Below are 20,398 nucleotides of genomic sequence, written 5' to 3' on the forward strand. Positions count from 1 at the left end.
CAGCCTGTGCCTCACCTGGACATGACGAATTCAGCTTCCTTTACAGAAGTCCTAGGAAGTCAAGACACAAGGTCAGGGGCCTGGTGACTGCCAGTGGTCACCAGGGAGGTGGAAGGGCCTGGGAACCGTCTTTTCCTAAGAGTGGGATGGTCGTGGTCAGGGCCTCCCTTCTGGTCAGTTCTACCAACCGACCGAGCATCCCTGAGTCAGACTCAGATTTTTCTAAAAGGTCCCTTTTGCGGTCATTTTCAACACATGCAAAATCTATGATCACTTTGGGAGAGAGCAATAATACAAAAGCATGGAAATGCCTGAATTAGTTTGTTTTTATTTAGGATAATTCTACCAAAAAAATAAAAATCCCTATGATTCTTAGATGATTTCACCACTATGTTTAAAAGCAATCCTCTGAAGGTAGTCCGTTTCAACTAGAAATGTGCTCCCCGTTGGCCATCTTTTCCATGCCCGGATCTTTAACCCCAAAGAGCAAGTTGGCCCAGCGACCTGGAACCTGCCCCCTGAGTCCCCAGGCCTTCCGTCTGTGCCGCGTGATGGTCAGAAAGCCTCTGTCCAGTGTGTGACTCAAGTAACATTTGTAAAAGCGCCTGCGTTTCGGGAAAGACTCTGCTGCCGTCGTGTCTGGGCTGCGTCAATGTCCTTCTGCGTCAGTGTAGACGGGATTGTTCTGGGCTCCTTTGTTGGGAATAGGCAGGTGTGGCTTCCAGCCTGGGTAGGCACCGTGGCCACCAGTGAGTCCCCACCAGGCGTCTGGGAACCGCAGAGGCATCCTCCACACAGACCCATGCAGTCACCTTCATTTGTGGACATGATCAGTCCCTGTTAGAAGACTCGCCAAGGCCAAATGCCCTGCTGTTCTGCTGTGTTGATGTAAGCGTTTTCTGACTAGTTCCTTTCAGGCCGCCATGTGCCGGGTGATTCCACCACACCCCTGAGTCCCAGGCGGGCTGTGGATGAGTGTGGGAGTAGGTTTCTCCTCATGTTGAACATCTAGGCTCCCGTTGAGCCCAGAAGCCCCCCACCCCCCGAGAGGAGACGTGTCCTGTGCTTATCTTTGAGGCATCCCTCTGTCACCGGTGTCACAGCTCTGACAGCCGTGCAGTTACGGCCTGGGCATCACAGTTGAACAGAGGTGTTGTTCACAATTTTGAATTTTGGAATGGCCAATTTTTAAGATAAAATGAGCGCCAGCATCCTCATGACTGTCAGGCCGTGTTTGATGAGCTCCTGGCTAACATCACAGCCTCCAGTGCATCCCCTTCAATCCATCTCCTCCTGGCCAGAGGGACCTTTGGCCTCATCCATGAGATGAGCAGGTGGTGGGTTAGAAGGTGGGCGGCAAGGCCCTGGGGACTGAGTGGATGGGGCAGGGGCAGAGAGCACCTGATGTGGGTGCCCCATCCACACATAGAGGCCAGGGCCCTGCCCAGAGTGCCAGCCTGCTCTGAGCTCCAGGCTGTGGGCCAAGAAGGAGACAGAACTGCTGACGGGATCCTTGTGCAAACGTTGGGCAGGGCCCCTTTGCACCAGGCTGGGCAAGGGGTGAGGTGAGCCGGTGAGTGAAGTGCAGACACCCAGCCAGAGGTTGGAACACTCACCCACCACCCCTGCCCCACCCGGAGCAGTGCACGTGTTCGCTGGTCCATAGCAGACATTGGGCAGAGTGCCAGGACACCCCCCTAGGAGAGCAGCAGGCCACCTGAGGGCAGTGTGATGTGGAGCCCGTGCGCCCGGCCTCAGGCTGGACAGGTGTGTTCAGGGTACCCCAGGCATGGTACGAGGGCCACAGTGAATTCATTGGTGTGGCTGCAGCAGCAGGGAACCAGGAGATCCTGCAGTGGCTCCTAGCACCCGGGGGACGGTGTGCACATGAGCCTAACAGGTCAACAGAGACCTGGGTGCCTGGTGCCTGTTGTGTAGGGAGAGGGCTGTGCTCTCAAGAGGGATGAGACTCCCTGATGTGGTAAATAAAACATTCAGTAAAGTGCAGGCTTCAAAAATACTAGAAGGTGACTAATCTCAATTAGTCTTGAAGCAGCTCCCGGTTGTTGGATGTCATGAGCGCTTGCCGTCTCCTGGGCCAGGAGCTCAGCATCCAGCCCCTTCTTGCTGCTGGAGCCTCCAGATTGGGGGAGGGGCCTGACGATCAGCAGGCACTGGACTTCACCTCAGAGTGCAGCAGTGAAGTGTTTCTGCCCTGGCAGCTGGGCCAGTGGATGCCTATGTCTCCTGACAGCAGAAGTGCATGTGGACTTAGGTCTTGCCTCCCCGGGGCGCATCCCCCACCCTGAGCTGTTCACTTCCCTGGCTGGTGTGGACGAAGGTCTGAGGTGTTGGCCTGAAGTCTTGGGGAATCGGGAGGTGGCCGCCGAGAGTCCGGGGACCTTGCATGTGGTCCTCCAGGGCTCATCAGTGGGCTCGCCCCTGCACGCTCAGAAGCAGTGCTTTAAGTGCCTGCAGTTCCTGGAAGCCGTGAGTGGTGCTCAGTGAGCAGTGGCTGCCTCCTCTGGGGGCCATTATCCTAGAAGTTTAACCGAAGAGAAACACGCAAACCTGGCTTCAAGGGCTCCTGGGCCCTGAGCTATTCATGCTGAGGCCTCCTGCTGGCCCCACAGACACCGCGGCCTCAGAACCACTGGGACTTCTGACTGTCATTCAGATGGTGGGGCCCTACCCAGAGCTGCAGATGCAGTAGGTCTGGGAGGGGCAGGGGGAATGGCTGCATTTCTGGTGAGCTCCCAGATGAGGCCCACATTGCAGGTCTAGTGACCAGAGCTGAGAACCACTATCTAATAAGCAGAGGCCTTGCAGATGGAAAGGTGGCGAGTTTCCAATGAGCATAACCAAGCGGGCTGATTCAGGGCCAGGGACCCAGCGTGGAGCCCACAGAGGCAGCATCAGTCTGCTTGGTTCTGTGCTTAGGAGCTGTGAGGGCATTGTGTTAGGTGGATGGTGGGCACAGGTGTGTGCAGGGCATTGTGATAGGGGGATAGTGGACGCAAGTGTGTGCAGGGCACATGTTGGTGGGGATGGTGGGCACAGGTGTGTGCAGGTGCCTGTGCAGGTTCAGCAGATGCCTCCAGAGCAGCTGCACCCGTGCATCCTGGGAGGGGAGCCTGGGCGGGTGGGGAGCGTATGGCCATCATCCTCCCTCAGCTGCTTGATGCAGGTGCCCTAACTGTTGCGAAGATCATGCCAGGTAAGTCCCTCCACCTGCCGGTGGGCTTGGTTCTGGGGAGTCCTGTCCGGGAATGACCCCAGCCTTGGGTATGAGGTTCCGTGTACCAGGAGCATCAGACATGCCCAGGACAGCTCCCTGAACTTGAGGAAAGAAACAAGAAAAAGGCCGGCAGCCTCCATGAAATGATGATTTTCGCATCCCCCGGAGGAGCCTCTGCCAGACACCAAATTGGAAACCAAGTGGCGGAACGAGATAATTCTTAAATAATATTTAGGGCAGTAATAAATATTAAAAGTTAGTGGTAATTCTCAAGAAGTAAGTCTGTTATGAGTTTGTTCATTTGAGTAAATTAAAAGCCCTCGGTGGTTTGTGGTTTAATTTCGTGGCTTTCTTCCCTGTGGCCTCCATTTCTGTATGAAATCAGGGCTTTGGAAGAAATAATGGAACCACAGCCAGATCTGAACATAGGAGGGGGTCGCATTTACCGTGTGCTGCAGGACTGTACACGGCCCTGTGACCCTATATTTGCTCACTGGAAACTCAGCTGTTTCTCAGAAGATCACACTGTTTCATAAGAAAGTCTGAAGATTCTGTTTCTACGTTGTCTGTGCTGGCAGGTTTCTTGGGATCTCCGTCCCCTTGGATGGTGGGTGTTTGTGCACCTTGAGTTACACTCACTTCTTATGCACCTAAGGGGCCTGACCTGGAGAAGGATCCTAAGGTCACAACTGTCTGTGATTTTCTGGGAATTGTTTCAGCCCTCACATCCTCAACAGTGGGATGGATCTTCCAGGTGAGCCTCCGCAGTCCAGGTGGGAAGGCCGAGCAAGTGACAGGATGGCCTGGGGAGGTGACCACAGGGCATTGCTCTGGACAGGCCAGGGAGGTGACCACGGGGTGCCACTCAAACTAAGATAAGCCTTTCCTTCCAGGGCAGGGTCCCAGCCTGGTCGCTGCCCCTGTGACCTGGGCGGCACTTCTGGATATGTACAGGACATATCCAGGTAAAGCACGCAGAACATGCCCTAACCTCTGCCTCCCTTACCTGGTGCTGGAGGCGGAAGAGGCGTTTTGAATTCCTTGGGCCTGGGGATGGCACAGAATTCTGTCCCCTCTTCTCTGGGGAGATTCCGTCTTTCACCCTCCCTGTGGTTCATTTCAAATAAAATTTAAATGCAAACTGTAGCTGTTAGATCACTCAAATCTGGGGAAATAAAGCAGGGCCGCTCCTGGCGTTCATTTACCAGATTTTCCTGAGGGAACATCAAAGCCTCAAGCTCATCATCTCAGAAGCCATGCTTCTCCTTCACTCTGCAAACCCAGGGGCGTAGTGCCTCACTCCTCTGGGTGGCAGGATCTGCAGTACGGCTGGGCTCTCAGCACAGGCTGCCCGAGGCTGGAACTTGCCTCCCATGTCCCTGTGCCCTGCCCACCAGGGTCCCCCAGGCCCACACTGTGCCCCCCCAACATCCCTGCCCACTGGGGTCCCCAGGCCCGTGCTGTGCTCCCCCCACATCCTGACACACAGGTGTCTGCCTTTCTGTAAGGTGACTCGAGTGAGGTTGCTGAGGCCCAGGGGTCCCTGGCTCCCTGTGGGGTGCAGAAGTGCTGGTGTTTGCCCAGATCCAGTGGTGGCTACAGGGGCCTCATGTGACCTGGCTGTCCTGGAACATTTTCTCATGTTGTCCTGTCAAAGCCCTCTGCTGTCCCCTTTCTAAAAATGCCACATTTTGTCTGTGGAGGAGCAGGAGACCAGAGTGAGGGTGGTAAGTCACAGCTGAGCTACCTAGAACTGTGGCCAAACCGGGACCGAGCCCTCAACCACTTGTGGCCCGAATGTTGGACATGCCTAAAGGTTAGAGGATGGTGGTGCGACAGGAAGCGTCTGGCCAGGCAAGTTGATGGTGCTGAGGGCCAGGGCTGTCATCCCATCTGCTGCATCCTGCCTCTGGCCGCTGGCAGATGGAAGAGAACCCCCGCCTATTCTCTCTGGCCCTGTTGGTTATGCGGACCTGAAGGGCACCCTGAGAGGTGACCATCAGGACGTGAGTGTCCCCTCGATGGAGCCATCCACCTGCTATACAGCTCAGGGACAGCTTGTCAGGGCAGAGCTCCGCAGCCAGTGTCTACACTCCAGACACTGGACACAGGGGAGGTCCATGCCTGCGCGGACAAGGTTCCCAACCATCAGGATCACGACCTCAGAGCACGTGGAATCCACATAGACACTGACACCATGCATGCCCTGTGTGGACAGGTGGTAGTTCAGATGGCAGCCTCTGGGCAGATGCGGCGGGCAGACCTGAGTGGTGGGCAGTGTCCTCTGCCTGTGGGGGTGATGCCCACTTGGCAAACACTGTGCCTTCTGTACCACAGGATCCAGTGGACCCCCAGCCTATGGGGGGGCGGGGTTCTGCCCCATCTTTCATTTCTCACCAGCCCTTGGTACAGAGTAGAGGTGGTTGAGATGGCCAGTGTCCCCAAAGCCCGAAGTAGGGCAAACCAGTGAGTTAGTGTCCGTGTCGCCCCAGAATTGGGGCATCCAGACCTGACTTCAGACCCCCACCCACCCTTGGACTCGCGCTTGGCGCTCCGCAGACCTGGCCGGCGTGCTCGGTCTCCGTGTTCTGCACCTGAGAATGGGCCTCAGGTGCCCATGTTTCTCCTGACCTCAGAGAGGCTCAGGTCCACCACAGATCCTTGGAATCTTAACCACGCTTGTGGGTCAAGTCCTCCCTCTTCCCTGTGTCTCCCCAGGAGTGGTGGGGTCACTATCTCTGTCTGCAGGGACCTATGGACAAATGTCCTCCCCGGGTCCCAGCTGTCCTCCTGCCCCTTCAGGAGCGACCTCTCACTCCCTCTGCTCCTGCAGCCACTGTGCAGACTGCAGGCCACACCTCATGCAGTGAAACCTCAAGGTCTCACTGTTCATTCCTGCCTGGCAGCGCCAGTGACCCTGCCGCCTCAGGCCTCCTGTGTCCTGGACACCATCGCCCCATCCACCACCGCCCCGCCCACCATCCCTTGGTCCCTCTGCCCTCAGGCTGCACACACTCCTTTACCAGCTGCCCTTCCACCCACACTCCCACCTGGCAGGACCGTCCAGCTGCCTTGGCTTTCTGTGCAGCTGGTTGACTTGCTGAGACCACCCTGCCCCCATCAGGTCCTTTTGGTCCAATTTCAGAACCACCGTAGCATCCCAGTGCCACCCCACTGCCCGCCCTATGCCCTGCTGGGCCCTCATCCACCTGGTGGCCCCAGGGATCCTCCAGAGAGGACAGCTGAGTGCTGTCTGGGATGATCCCCCAGCCCCTCACTCGCTGGAAGAACTGAAGGCCTGCAGGGTCCACCTCCTAAGGTCAGGACCTCTGGCCTCTCCCCTCCCGCAGCCCTGGGCCTGGTGGTCTCCCCACAGGTCTCAGGCCATGCTGCCCCGTTCCTGCCCTGGGGGCTCACCGTTCCCCTGCAGGCGTGTCTCCCCGAGCCAGGGAGACAAGAGGGCTCACTGTCCCTCTGGCCTCTTACTTCTCTCTTGCCCACTTCCTCTTTGTTGCTTTGATCACCCCGTGACATGGGTGTCAGAGGCCAACACTGAAGTCTCTTTCCTCCTCTTTTCTCCCCACAGAAAAGTACACACATTTGTTCCGTTCCTGTTTCCTTCCATAAACCATCAACTCCGAGAGGCGGGCTTTCCATCCTGTGCCCAGGAGTGCCTGGCACACAGTAGGCTCTCAGTAAATACCCTGTGGGGGTATGTGGGGGAGGATGCCAGGCGCCCCGGGGCTCAGCATGTTCTGAGCCTTTTCTCCTTCTTCGGTTAAAATGAAATTCATTGTGGTTTCTTGAAGGCTTGTATAGACTACGTTTACTCTGGGAAATGCAGGGCATGGAGAATCTACTCTGTCATCCATCCTGGACTTGAGATAACCGCTGTCATCGAGGCCATGCTATAGCCCCTCCGTATGCATGGGCAGACCCAGATACACAAACGCACACACACACATCGCCATCCATCTTCAGAGCACAGACTTGAGTTTGTGGTAGGCTGATGGTTTTCACCACCTTTTAAACATTGATCATAGATGGTAATATCTAAATGCAGCCATTGTCAGTGTCCTTACACTCTGCAAGTTAACACCTAGGAGGGGGCTCACGTACACACAATGATTTCTTTCAACCCTGCCCCCTATTTGTCATATTTAAATAGCTTCAGAATTTTTCACTGTCACACATAATGACACCTGAGAACATACGTGGTTGAAATGTTCCTGAGAAAATGGTGTTTCTCAGGAACTGGCCTAAAGTGCAGACTCTCAGAGAGAGACCTTGATTCAGCAGGCCCCTCAGGGTGGCGGACACAGCCCTGTTCTTCACCAGCTTCCCCAACACCCGGATGCACAGCCCGGGAGACCCCGCCAGACCTGCTGCCTAGATGGAAACCGGCCTGGGACAGGTCTGCAGAGCCGAGCGGTCTCCCCCAGTGACATCCAGGTACCCACTGCAGTGCCCCTGGGCATTGGCTGTGTCACAGACTCTTTTAAGAAAGCCAGGCTTCCCTGTGTAATGTCCACACAGCATCTTTAAGTGGCACTCAGCCAGGAGAAGCACTCGTCTGTAGACAGCCTCTCTCCACACAAGATCCATTATACCCAGATGTGAAGGGGTCAACCCCACAGGCGTCTGTGGGGACATATTTTCAAAGCATAGGCACAGATTTGATTAGTTGTAATACCCTCCAGTGTAAGATGGCACGCTAGAATATTTTATTTAAAACGCAACAGAGAATTCAGCCCATTTGCAAATATCAGCGGATTTGCTAGTGTACAGTTCTGTCCTAATACGGTGTTTTCTGGAGAGCTAAGTGGACTGGGTTTTGTGTCGAGAGTCAAGTTGTGTCCCATCCACCTCATTGCTTAGACTTCTCAGACTTAATCCTCTTGTGACTCCTGCCCACTTGGCACATGGCCTGTGCAGGGGCCAGGACAGCGTGGGTCCGGCCCCAGCTCTGCTTGGCCACTGCCGGCGGCCCCTCTGAGGGTCTGGACTGCGAGAGGTTATGCTCTCTCCTCCCTGGATGGAGGGCGTGGACTGGGAGAGTTAAATTCTGACCTGCTGGACATTCATGAAGCAGGTGAGCCCACACTTGCAATTGCAAATGTATCTGTTTTTTTTCTCTTGCACACTAGCGCAATGCCCCAAAGGAGGCAGAGGGAGAAGCTGGGTGGTCACGTGTCCTGCAAGGTGACAGCAGAGTTCTTGTCCCTGACTCTGGAGGTGTGTTTGGTGCTGGGTTCCCTATGTCACCAGGGGCCATGGGAGCACCCCATCCTGGCCAGCCCCCACCCCCTCCCTGGTAGGACAATGTCTGATGAGGTTCTTCACGGTCAAAGATCTCTTTCCTTTTTCTGCTCTTTCCCTTCTTTCTCTCAGTCCCTTATTTCTTCCTTCTTTCCACGAGTGCGGAGGATTTATTTTACATATGGTACCATGTCATGTGCTCTGGGATGTTCAAAGTTAAATACTGTGTAACCCCTGGCCTCAGAGATAATAAAAGAGAGAACTGTTTTTACTAGTCATTCGAATGCGTGGCAATAAGCACACTATTCACGGAGGAGGGCTTTGTGCTAAGATTTAGAGGCAGGAACTGAGAGACTAGTATTTGGGGTGACTGGTACCCCGGGTGCTACATGGGGGCAGAATCCGCAGGTGGAGTCTTTGGAGGAGGGCTGGGGTGGCGAGGCAGAGCCAGGAGGCCAGAAGATACCACTGCGTTCTCACATGGGAACAACCACCAGACATTTAAGGCCTGACTTGGGAGGTTTGCCTGTTCTGACTGACCTGGTGACTTAGGGGGTTCACCTGGTTACTTACATGGGTTTGCCAGGAGCTTGGTTCCATATAATGGGCTTATTTATAATGTTATGGCACAGGCTCCAGACAGGCTGTTGGCATTTCTGAGAGAGGGTCTGTGACAACACTGCTGACAGATTCCACCAGGGGACCAGAAATGCTTGCAGTTTGCTTGTACTATCAATATTCAGACTCATTGTCTTCTCCCAGATGTCTGTCTGTACAGCAAACCAAGGAATGCCCAGGTTAAGCAAACATATGAGCCTATTATGAGAATCGTAAATGTGACATAATTAATAAATGTGCCAGCATTTCTTCTCCCTGTGGGGTTAATACATGATCAGGCCTGAGCTAATGTGTATATATTTACAGACACAAGGAAATATGCATAATGTGCATTGCTGTTTGCATTTTGCAATGGTGAAGTGCTCCTTTATGTTCTAGTTTGTAATGTGGGGTGTTCACAAGAATCAGAGCTGACTGTGGGTGATGAGGAATCTTTTCTGTCCTGGTGACTAGCTAATCCCTTTGCGCAAATTACTTGGTGCTTCCTGACCTCAGGTTCCTGATCTATGAAATGCCTCCCACATACTCAGAGCCAGGAGTTCAGAAAGAGAAAGAAAAGGAGGGGGCTGTTCTCCCCAGGAGGGCAGTGCCCCCCAACTTTGTCCTGACCACCCCCCTCCTCAACCGAGGTCCCTGAGGCCAGTCTTGGGAAAATGTGAGAAAGGAAATGTTTTAGTGTAACTTATGTGAATGGTGAAGATTGTCTCAGAACAGTAAGCATAAGCCCTGGTGACCAGCAGGAACTGGTCAGTCGTGCTGCCCAGGAAACAGGGTGACTCCAGGACTGAATTGCAAAGGGCCTGCAGTCACTCTACCTAACATGCTGGGAACCAGCAGGATGTCACCATAGCAACCAAGCAAGTAACCGTTGCAGGTTGGCAGGCAGCAAAAAATCATTATAATATTTAAGAACCAAAACTTTAATATTTTATTTTCCAATCTCATCCACTGTGGTTTCCCCTTCTTAACAGAATGGATTCCTCTCCTAGTCATAGAAACTTGTTCCATAATGCTTTCAGAGCAAGAGCTGTAGGACTTAGATTTTCCAAAAGATGAAAATGGTCCTTTAGGAATCTAACTGTTATTTGGGTTTTTCTGGGTAAAGAAATCTGTGTTTAGTGCTACAACACATTTCGTTGTTAAACTTGCTTCAGTTCCCAGTTTAACCTTTGACTTCTGGAAGCTGTTCATCATTAAAGGTGCTGAAATTGGGGGCTAATAGTTTGCAGCAAAGTGCTTCTTGGAAGGTTTGTTTGTTTATTATTTTTCTTCTTTTGGTTAGAACACACACACGTATACACAAAGAGTAACACAAAAATACATGCATAAAACCCTATAGCCATGTATGTATTCAAACATAGTATGTAAAAATTATGCTCTGTTATTTTAGTGTCTGTATTAAATGACTATGCTTCGTTCTTAGACAAAAACTGAGGGTTTTAGTTAGCTATTACTGTTAGGATTTCAGGACTTGTTTTACCATCAAATAAACATAAGACTTTGAATCACGGATATCATTAAGATAGTCTAACTCACTGTATATTAGAATGTGTTATATTTATGCAAATATTTCTATTTTTCGTTGAATTCCTTAAGAATATAAAAATTGAATAAAACATACACAGTAATTTGTTATTCCCCCCTTGGATTGAATGACCAGGAATTATGAGATAATGAATGACAAATGAATAAAACATAACAGCAGAAATTAATTTCTCAGCAGAAACAAAGATTATTTAGAACATTTGGATTTACTGTTTTGTACTGTGTTAGTTTTGTGATGTTTTATTAGTCAAAATTTTAAAACTCTTGAGTGGTCTGAGAACAGACGCCTCCCAAATAATCAATATAAAGAAAAGCTATAACTTACCTAGAAAGATTTTTCCTTATCAGACTTTCTTACTAATGCTTTTTGTTTGTTTTATAAAAAGCACTAGAACAAAATAATAACAGTCTTCTTAGCCCATGATACACAAAAATAGATTTTTCTCACTGAGCATTTAATTGTACATGCACAATTAAATAGTTTGCTCCCACAGCAACAAATGTTGAAATAGCACATGCTCAGAAAAAGTCATGTATGAAATACACATGTGTCTCAGATGTTGATAAGGATCAACTTTCTTAAACATTTACCCAGAAGTCAGTTCTATGTGACAGATACTTTGGTAGCGGAAGCTATTAATAGAATTTATATTGGGTTACGAAGGTTGTTTTACAGCTATATATATAATAAAATTTATTGTTTTAAAAAAGTAGAGTTTGTTATGAGACCATGTTCTTAAGTGTCTAATTATATGATGAAACTTTGACAATCTCCAAACATACAGTGGTCTGCTAGTGGTTCAGGAGCTATAAGATCTCTTTTAGGGGAGGCAGAAGACAGTTCATTAAGACTTCAGCTCAACTTATTAAACTGGCAAGTGGATTTCTACTTTTCATTTTTAACTGTGTGGACCATGATTTAGAGTCCCAAAATTTAAGTCTCCTCCTTCTGCTCCAAGTATGAAGATGACAAGTGGCCGGCCCCTACCCATGGATATAGTAGGGCTTTATCTGGTTTAATGTTCACATCAGATAATAAATAGATGTTTCCACTTAAACTCTGTGCTTATTACTTAGATTCCATTATGTGTTTTTTAATAGCCCTGCTGGCAGACAGTTGCCATTAAAAACCTACAGCCAAATTCCTCTTCTCTCTCAATGCTGTCTCTCCTTCGCAACAGTAGACACCCTTCTGGCTGTTCGACCTTCGAGTGACCTTCCTCCAGCTACCTCAGGAGTCTGAACATCCAGAGGGCTCCTACATGAGAAAGAGTGAGAGCTGGTTCCACTGAGGAAGTTGCCAACCAGAGTCTATAGAACCGTGTTTGAACTCTGATTCTTCATAAATTGGGGCAAAATATTTACTATGTGTAAACCTTAGCTTCTCAATGTTTAAATGCAGGGACAGTAAAACCTGTTTGGTACAGAAAAGAGCCATTGGAAAGAGTGAAGCTGGTATAATCCTGGTGAACCATGGATGGTGTTGAGATATGAGAAGTGGTGGTGGCAGGGGACTTGGGTGTGGGATGGTGGGTGGCCCCTGGGTCTTCTGGGTGGAATCATGTCACTGCAGGGCCAGTTGTCTGTTAGGCTGCACCCTAATAAACTCACAGTAACATTAAAGGACTTTAAGGAATGATTATGCTAAGTGAAGTCAGTCAGACAATGAGACGCCAACATCAAATGCTATCACTGACATGTGGAATCTGAAAAAAGGACACAGTGAACTTCTTTGCAGAACAGATACTGACTCACAGACTTTGAAAAACTTATGCTTTCCAAAGGAGACACTTTGGGGGCTGGGGGGATGCGCTGGGGGTGTGGGATGGGAATACTATAAAACTGGATTGTGGTGATCATTGTACAACTATAAATGTAATAAATTCATTGAGTAATAAAAAAAATTGTTGTGTTTTAGGAAATCCTACCCATGCTGTTTCTTGTGACAACTTTTGATTAAATCATCTCAGTCCAGTGCATTAAGTGGAATCGTTTTACGAGAGGCCTGACCGGCGGGTCATCCACTTTTGATGTCATAGTGTGTTTCCCTCAAGTGCGTGCGGCTCCTTAAAGTCTGTGGGTTTCAGAGTTTCATTTTGTTGAGCAAATCTGTGCATTTGGAGAAGGATTGGATTCTCGCGGCTCTGCCTACGTCTTCCCTCTGGTCACCTGTGCTTTCTCCCATCGGGCTCGCCTCTTTTTCCTGGTGTATTTGTTGCTTGATTTTAATGCTAGGACTTTTCTGGTTTGGGATGCATATTTCAAGGAGTCATTTTTGCTCTCTTTCTGTAGAACTAGTGAGGAAGGGCATGCTGCCCCTCAGCCAGCAGGACCACAGCCCAGGGTCCCAGCATGTTTGTCACTCAGTGCAGCTCCAGGAGAAGCTGCGCAGAAGGACTCAGTGCCTCAGGGTGAATGTGGTTTGATGACAGGAATTCTGTTAGCGTCGTGTGGAGGTGACATTGACCTCAGAGTGGACAGAGCTGGGCTTGAGTTCAGACCATGCTGGAGACTCACTCCAGAAGGTACTTTTGGACAGACTCAGTCTCTCTAGTTGAGGTTGGAGGCACCACCACCATCTGCACTGACGAGCTGCGGTGGAGAAATGCAGTTACACCCATGAAACGTCTCACCGTGCCTAGTAGGAGGCTCAGGAGGAAGAAATCCCAACTTAATCATCTGCCTTCATTCATAGTGAATACAGCCAGCAGGTAGATGAGGTGTCGTAAGCAGAGATCCCCTTGAGAAATGAGAGACAGTGTTTGTCAAACCTGAGAGCTCACGGGCCACTGGGAGCCATCAGATCCAGGTTTGCTCAGGACTCCTGGGAGGTGGCACATTTGCCCCATGAAGATGGCTTTCAGTTGTGAAATGGTTACTGCACTGTATTCAACCTGGAGTAATCTTGATACTGGGACACACAGAGTCCTTATTAGACATGCGGGTACGATGAATTAAGGTTAGGTAGTTTGTATTCATTTAGATTTTGAACAGCCTGACCAAATTAAAACACATTCTGACACTGGTGAATTTGGATGACACACTTCATGTTAATACAGAGATTCAAATACGGCATGTATTTTCAGCTTTGCTGAATTATTTTCCTTTGTGCTAGTTGTGTAAGCAACAACGTAAATCATTAATTGAATAATTATGTTTCCCTTCTACAGATACACATGGCATTTGTCTAAGAATTCTGCAGCTTATTTGTTTCTATAACATACTAGCTGGACTGTCTCTTGATTTCTTATATCTACCTCTGAGAGAAGATTAGGAATCTTTATTCTGAACACCAGCAAATCCTTCTGGAGGTTATGATCAGAGGCCATGCAAACAAGAGCCTCTGGGGTAATTGTCTCTGAATGAGATTTATTCGTGAACAGCTTGTGGCCTTTCATCCTTAAGAATTGTGACCATGTTCATTGATAACAACACTAGAGGTTAAAATGTGCAACCCAGAAAACAAAAAGAAAGATAATCTTTCATTTGATGGAGAAAAACAAAGTACTTGTTGAAGCTTTGATGCTCAGACAGGAGATGGAAAAAAAGGTGCTGAGAAATTGTTTCCCTGTTTACTGATTCTCAAATCCTTCATTCTGTGTTAGGCCCTAACATGAAGCTGCATAAAACATGAAAACTTGTTTTTTAAAATTTGTGTTTCTGCGCAAATCTACGAGTTTAGATTTAGTGATAGGGAGGTTTAGGGACACATAGCCTCTTGGAGAAGTCGGAGGGAGCTTTTTCTGCTCCCAAAGGGAGGTTAGGTGAAGCCCTCAGGTTCTGGGTGGACTTCCATTGGGCATTTGGTCCGGTTTACTGCCACTGGGGCTCATGCTGGCCCTTTTGCTGAAATGCCTCCCATTGGGACTGAGATGTTGCATCACAAGCAGGTTGTTGCTTGCTTTGTGGGAAGAGGCTGCCTTCCCATTTGGACACATGAGGGTTAACTTCCTGTGTCCATCTGGGCCACCCGCAAAGCTAGTAAACTGGTGTTTCTGGGTGTGGCTGTGAAGGTGTTCCCAGGAGAGAGCGGTCTTTGACTCTGTCGGCAGGTCAAGCAGAGCACCCTTCCCGAAGCGGCAGCGCTGTCCAGTCCATCGAGGCCCAGGTGGGAAGAAGGACCCTGTCTGTCTCCTGCCCCCAGAGCTCAGCCCTCAGCCCAGCCTGAGCAGTGCCTCTGCCATCCTGGGTCTGCAGATGGCAGATCCTAGGATCTCTTGGCCTCTGTGGTCACAAGGCCTCCTCTTATGGACTACATCCATGTCCATTCTCTCTTGGTCCTGGGTCTCTGGTGAGCCCTGGCTGACATTAACCATGTGCCAGAGACTGGCGCCCTGGCTGTGGCTCTGAACTGTGATTGACAGTGAGTCCTGGTTCTGCACTAACCACTCAATCACAGGTACTGTTCTGAGTGGCTCTTCAGTCCCCTGTGTGGCTGGTACTGGTCTGAGTGGCTCTTCAGTCCCCTGTGTGGCAGTTCCCAGATCTTGGGTGGCATTGCGACAAACCAGTCAGGTGTGTGTGGTTCAGCAAAGACCTCAGTGTTGGTGGAAGGGAGGTCGAATGGCAGGGGGCCGGGTGTACTCACCACCTGGGGGTTAACCTGTCCCTGATGTGGTTCCTGAATTAGGGTCCTCAGTCAGTCTGGGAAAGATCAGTGCTGGTCCCAGATGTGGGTTCAAGGCCCCTCCCAGGGCACAGGGCTGGGACACCAGGTGTTTGAGGTGACTCTGCAGGTGACCTCACTCCCTGAGCCTCGGTTTCCCTGATGACCATGCCCACCTGCCTCTACCCCCCCAAAATGAATTATACATGTGCTGGGAAGCTTGAAAAGCATAAATTCTACTCAGCGAACATTGTATGTCACCTGAGGGTCACGTACAAAGTAGCTGCCTCTGGGAAGACACACCAGCGCCCCTGTTGCTGGAGCCGCCAGGGGCCTGGTGCCCCCACATCCCACCTGTCTGTGCCCCAGCAGACCCTGAACCTAAGCTGCCTGGGCCCTCCCATCCCACCCCAATTCACACCCATCCAGAGAAGATCTGTCTTCACTTTGGCCCCAGCATCCCCGGTCCCCAGGGATACCCAGCCTCTCCACACCCTGCCTGGGGGGTGTATCTGCCAGGAGTCTGGGTTCCAGGGCTGCGTGTCCCAGCCTCCCCACTGGAGGGGGCCCAGGAAGGGCTCCAGCCTCCTGGGCCGTGGGTGTGAAATGAGCACGCTGTTCATAATGGCCCTGGAACTGCTGTGGTTACTCACCTGCTGTGTCCTCCTCTGTCCGCGGCTGCACTGAGGCAGGTGTCTCGATCCACTCTTATCCACGATACTCCCAGCATGTGGCGTGGCCAAGGGGAAGGACGGCTGTCTGCGTCCCCCCGAGTGCACAGGCTCTCCTGGGGGAGACTGGTGTGGGACAGCAGCTCTGCCGCATGTGGGTGCCTTGAGCAGAGAAAACCACAGACAAGGTGACACCTGCTGGAGGGACCTCAGGCGGTGACAACGGCCTGAGCCTGGAGGACTAAGCCCGGTGGCCGTGTAAGTGATTCCAGTTGGTTGGTTCTGATTGTCATCAGCAGCATAAAGCACATGCATTAAAAGCTGGCGGTTTCGAGGTGCTTCTAGGCTCTGGGTGCAGGATGTCCCACGGCATCTCGTGTTGCTGGGGAAGCCGCTCAACCAGGTAGGAGGGCCTTGGGGATGTGGGTCTGCAGCTTGAGTTCTTCATGGTGGCGTCAGTGATGATGCGAGCCCCTCCACAGAATCTAGCACTGTCTCAGGACTTGAGGTCGAATGTGTTTCCTGGGGCTGCTATAGCCAGAGGCCACAGGCTGCGGACTTCAAACAACATAACTGCCCAGTCTCACCGACTGGGGCCCCAGGGCTGGCTTCTTTTGAGGCTCAGGGCCCGTCTGACGAGCCTGGCCTTGGCATGAACACAGGCCTGGTGGTCCTGGCTTGTGGACGCACCACTGCAGCCTCTGACTGCTGCCTCTCTAGCCGGAAGCCTGCCCTTGGCTTTGGGGCCAGCATGAAGCCAGCACTGCTGCCTCACAAGACCCTTATGAATGGTGCGTGTGAAGACTCTTGTTCCCAGATAGGGTCACATTCTCAGGTTCCAGGGGACATAAGTTTGGTCATGGTGCTGTCCCCACAGAGGGACACACCATGCGTTTGGCTCAGGTGGTCTTCCTTCCTGAGCTGGGTCATGAGGTCCCCGCCAAGGTCTCCGAAAGCCAGCTGAGGTCAGGCGCAGCGTTGCTGCAAGAGGCAGCCTGACGTGTGGCCTGAAGCTGACTCCCATGCGCCCGACCCTGTGGTGTCCCTCACTCAGAGCCCCATCTTGACCTATTGTGACCTGGTGTCCCCAGCGTGGCCTTCTGTGCCGTGTGGCTTTCAGCCTGGGCACAGGTGCGACTCCAGCAGACCTCCCCTCAGTCCTTGGGCACTGTGCCTGGGAACATCTCAGGTGAACGCTTGACCCCACCAGGAACACATGGCACATCGGGGCCTCATGATCAACTGAGGGTGTCGGCAAACCTGCTGTCTTCATTCACCTGCCATCTTAGGTTCAAGAATGTGGAAAGTCTGCCTCCCCCACTGAATGTCTCGGTCACCAAGTGGTGGGAGGGGGATTCCTGGAGGCTTATTGTGAGACTCTGTGTCTGTCTTCTCCTCACTGTGTCCCTGACTCCTGTGTCCCCGACTTGGCCATGGGCATCTCGCTCTTGAGCTTGGTTCTCCCCAACCGTCTGCCTGGGCACAGAGGGTGACAGGGTGGAGGTGGAGGTAAACAGCCCTCAGCTCACTGGCCATTCCAGATGCTCCCTTGGGGATGGGATTGGTGGCAAGGCCACTCTGCATGGTTCCTGGGCTCAGCGTCCATCCCACTGACCAGGAGTCTTCCGGAGCAAGGGCTGCAGGCGGGGGTGAAGCAGGGTGGGTCTCAGCTCCGTCAGGGCAGCAGCAAGGTCCCAAACCTCCGCTGTCAGCAGACAGTGTTCCTCAGTCCTCCATCCCACTGCCGCTTAGGCCCCTCCCTCTTTCCCAGAGGAGGGGCTGTGCGGAGCCCTTTGGGTGGAGGGCTTTCCTGGGCTGTCACTTTCCAGCCCTCCAGAGCCCTGCGCTGCCCTGGTGGCCGGCCTGCGAGTGCCCTGCCCACCACTTTCCAGAGACCGTGGCGTCAGTGCTGTGACGATCCCAGGAAGTTGCCCATTTATGGCCACTGGAGCAAATGATTTCATCACAATAGGTGGCTCCCGTCTAAATAGGGATCGTTTGTGAAATGAGATTATAGCCGTTTCTGTGAAACATCAGCAGACAGAGGCACCTGCTTTCTGCATGGACGTCCCGGGGGGTTCTGCAGGCGGCCGCCTCAGTGGCTAATTCCATTTCCAGCCAAGAGCCTCCCTTTCCTGCTCTGGACCAGGAGGCCCCCACATCCACATGGAGTCAACTCCAGATCCGTGTTTTCTATTACGCTTGAATATATGGGACACGCGTCGCAATCCTATGCCCGCCACCCTGCTGCAGTGCACTTGTCTGGCAGAGCCCTGTGGCCGCTGGTCCACGCCGTGACTCCCAGCCCCGGACACACGCTCCATGCCTCTGGCCTGGCTGTCTTGCCACGGTTTCGAAGCTTCCTCTCAGCGCCCAGCTCCCGTTTGCTGAGAAGCCGCCTGCTCTTTGCATGGGAGCTGCAGGCAGCAGCCTTGTCGCGGTAAGTCCAGGGTGACTCTCTTACTTTTCCCGCCTGGGAGGTCCGTCCACCGGTGCGGCGGCACCAGGCAGCGGCCAGAGCCAGTAGCGCCCAGCTAGTCAGGCTCCGGGAGCAGCCTGCCCTCGGCACTTTGCACCATGTTTCCCAGAGCCCTCCTCCGAGCCCGGCTGCTCCACCTTTACAAGTGAAAAGCCTGTCTCTCCGTAGACGCTGTGGCAGCAGCTGGGAGCATCTTCATTGCCGCGGAGGGTTTGGGGAGAGGGTTGGCACAGCGGGCAAGCACGACACCGCTGTCTTTCTGAGAAGGCAAGTTCAGTCTCCAATTAACCCTTCTCCCCAACGTCACTGGAGACCCGAGCGGCTGTAATGCGAGAACTATTCTGGCTCACTCTCCATTTATGAAAGCACAGATGCAGCAGCTGGGCTGCTGGTCTCAGCATTCCTTTGGGAATGAGTAAATCCAGGGAGCTGCTGTTATTAAAACCCGTGTTTTCTATGCAAGCCGTGGGGAGAGAAGCCTGTGAAGACAGCTTCCTTTGTATGCCTGCTGCAGCCAGGGCCCCGCTGCCTCCCAGCAGCTGCATCAAAGAGGCTGAAAGGGAAGGGGAAGAGCTGTGACTGAGACGCTGGGAAGCGCTGCCTTGTGTTTATGCCATGAAAGCCAAAAACCCCCTTAGGAGCAGGAGGTGTCAGTGTTTAGTCCTCTGTTTAGTCCGAGCAGCGTCCTCTGTTCTGGCAGAGGTGACGGTGCTGGAGTGTGAGGGCAGTTGCCGAGGCTGGAGCCGAAGCCGGCATCCAAGCACCACGCTTCACTGAGGTCCCTGCAAGCCAGGGTCTCTGGCTGACACATCCCCAGGGGCCTGAGGCAGGGACGGTGGCAGGTGCCTGACCAGCCCTGGGCAGTGAGCTGAGGGGCTTCCTTCTTGTGCTGATCTCTCTGCTCTGTTGGCGTTTTCTTTTGCTTCACCTCGTGCACAAGATGCATCCTCTACATAGTAGTGGCCCCTTTCTGACGAGAGGCTGTGGACAAGGGTTGTTTTCACACCGGCATCTGTAGGCAGTTGGTCTCACAAGTCCCTGCTATAAATGACCAAATGTCTTCTGTGTGGATGTTACACTCTGTGCAGAACTGAGCATGTCCAATAAGAAGCAGCTACTGGTTGCCCATATTTAGGTGAATATTGACAATTTCATTCATAATTTTGTCCCCAGAGCTCAGGTGCATTTCCATGCAGAGGCTCAGTGTTACAGGGGGATCTTTTGCAGCCTTTGGTTTATTCAGGGGGCAGAATGGGGCAATGGGTATTTCTCTGGCTTGTAAGTCACTTTTTACTCAGCAACAAGTGCTGGCCCAGGATCCCTGATCAGGAATGTCACTCGTGTAAACGGGGGCCCCCATACAGGGCGGTGCCTCCCCCAGGGAGTAGCTAGCAAGTGGGCGCCTCTGTGGGATGTGTGGCCATGCAGAGGGAGAGTTTGATCTCCACCAGCTGCAAGGGGTGGGGGGCGTCTGGGCCGAGGGTGTGAGCAGACGCCACTGCCACCCCTCCCTGGGCAGAGGTGACAGCCGACTGAGTTTACTTCTCAGCCCTGGTTTGCAGCACAGATTCAACAATAAGCGCTGACAAGTAATGAAATGAATAGCGAATATTTCTTACCAACTCATTTCAGTCTATTTCTAGCTAAAACAAAAATGAATAACCTGAAAATAGGTCTGTATAGTAACACTGTTCAAATTGGAAAACTATAACTGCAAGATGTACACCCAATTCTTTAAACGTGACAGGCAACAGACCTTCCACAATCAAGCTAGAAACGCCCTCGGAGGCTGGTGTGCATTTGGCAGAGAAACGCTCGCTGTCTGCTCTCGTTTGGTCAAACCGACACCAGTCACTTCAAAGCACTTTTTGTTTTCTGAAGCAACCTCACTTTTATTTAAATACTGTTTAATTTGAGAGCTTGCTTTTTCTGAACGAGCAAGTCTTTATAGCACCAGATCAGACTGACATTCTCTAAAATAT

General features: G+C 51.9%; 1 protein-coding gene and 1 long non-coding RNA gene across 16 annotated transcripts in view; one reads left to right on the top strand and one right to left on the bottom strand.

The window, feature by feature from the left end:
• DLGAP2 (DLG associated protein 2) overlaps positions 1–20,398 on the top strand; it is a 666,739-nt gene that overhangs the window by 234,208 nt on the left and 412,133 nt on the right. For 4 of the 15 annotated variants that reach the window (XM_084998166.1, XM_084998169.1, XM_021074623.2 and 1 more), the window contains exon 1: positions 17,758–18,377. The exons of the other annotated variants lie outside the window; for them this stretch is intronic. The gene's annotated coding sequence lies outside the window, so the exon portion shown is untranslated. Of the gene's footprint in view, positions 1–17,757; positions 18,378–20,398 lie in introns of those variants that run through there. 15 annotated transcript variants of the gene reach the window in all.
• LOC146395823 (uncharacterized) lies at positions 10,356–18,932 on the bottom strand. The gene is made up of 2 exons (XR_014829718.1): positions 15,920–18,932; positions 10,356–13,400 (listed from the first exon to the last, which is right to left on the bottom strand). It is a non-coding gene; the product is annotated as an uncharacterized LOC146395823 (long non-coding RNA).

Source organism: Sus scrofa, chromosome 15 (assembly GCF_054392235.1).
Source record: "Sus scrofa isolate SSC_HxYL_T2T_F1_AM1 chromosome 15, Sscrofa_HxYL_maternal_Yorkshire_Landrace_v2.0, whole genome shotgun sequence".
Lineage (NCBI taxonomy): Eukaryota > Metazoa > Chordata > Mammalia > Artiodactyla > Suidae > Sus > Sus scrofa.